Raw genomic sequence first — 1,631 nt, forward strand, 5'->3', positions numbered from 1 at the left:
ACACATAATTTAAATAACCAATATTTACAAGTCTCACATTGTAAGCCATTTCCCCCTCATGTGCCTCTAGCATTTCCTGCCTTGTCCCCACTACCTACTCATCTGTCCACTTGAATCAGAAACCTTTGAGTCACCCTAGATTCTTTTTCTTCACCCCTCACATCCAGTTTATCCCCAAATTTTGTTGACTTCACCAGATCATGTCTCAGGTATATCCTTTCTTCACTAGTATTTTAGTTCACTTATCGTTTCTTTTTGGAGTTATTGCCAACATCTCCAAAACATCTCCCTGTTACTAGTTTAATTTTGCTGTTTAGTCCACAACCAGCCCCACCTCGCCAAAAAAAAAAAGAAATTAACCTTCATACGGCTGTCAGGATGATCTTTAAATATACAATTTTGACCATATCAACATCTTGTTTTAAATGTTTAAAAAAATATCAAAATATAAAGGTGTTGCTACATGTAAAAGATAAACTAAAAAAGATTCAAAGTCTGATCCGTGTCCACCTCTGTTTCATATCCCCATTTCTCCACCCCTACTATCTCCCACTAGCTGAACTTTGTTTGCTTGGCTCTCCTTTCCTGACTGCTTCCTGCAATTACCCATAACAAGCTGGTCAGTTGCTCTGAAAACATCTCTGACCTCCTAGGTGTAAGGGAAAGAGCCAGGGTGGTTATGCTGGTCTGCTAATAAGGTTAGCAGTTTGATACTTCCAGCTGTTCCGGGGGAGTAAGATGACACTACTCCCGTGAAGTGTTACAGTTTCGGAAATCTACAGGGGCGCTTCTACCCCATCTTACAGAATTGCTGAGTTGGAATTGACTCGATGGCAGTGAGTTTGTTTTTTTAGAGGTTTGAGGAAAGGCTGGTGGCAGAATGGTTAAAGCACTCATGTTTGATGCTCCTACAAGCTGCTCCACGGGAGAAAGAGGAGGTTTCCATAAAGTTGTGCAGCGTTGGAACTGTTCTACTCTGCCCTATAAGCTCCCTTTGAGCTGGAACAGATTGGAAGGCAGTGGGTAGATCTGAGAAAAATACTCCGAAGTGGAGTGAAGGCTTACACTTAACTACCAACCTACATGTGGCCACTGAACGCCACCCAGCCTGTGTGAAAGGTATTTCCTAGTGATCACCATCCATGAACATGACAACCAACAAAACCACGGCGCAGTTTCACTTCCGAATATGCGGTGTTGGGGAGGGGGGGTGGTGGTGCACCGGCTGACAGACACTTCAAGCAATGGGTGTGCAGACCGGCTTAGGTCTAAGGGTCAAGTAGGTCTCCCTTGTGCCATCACACTCTCATGACTTGGCATGCCCCCCCTCCCCCGCCCCTGCTGTGCTGGACCAGGGCCCCACCACGCCAGAAGCCTCCATAACCATTTCCGCCCCCAGCACAGCGCACGGCACCCCAAGAGGGGAGAGTTCAAAGATAGTTGAATGACTAGAGGTGGAGATTGGGGGTAGGGCGATGGGAATCAGATTCAACTGTTTCAGCTAAGTTTGTTGTTTTCCATCGAGGAAGTTTTGAGTTTAACTCGATGGAGGCAACGGTGTGAGATAACGTGCCTGATGTAAAGCATTTTTAAGCTCATTGCTCCCTGACAAGCCTGGGTGGCACAGAAGA

Source organism: Echinops telfairi, unplaced genomic scaffold (assembly GCF_000313985.2).
Source record: "Echinops telfairi isolate 266 unplaced genomic scaffold, ASM31398v2 ScPeMD7_1;HRSCAF=3_0, whole genome shotgun sequence".
NCBI lineage: Eukaryota > Metazoa > Chordata > Mammalia > Afrosoricida > Tenrecidae > Echinops > Echinops telfairi.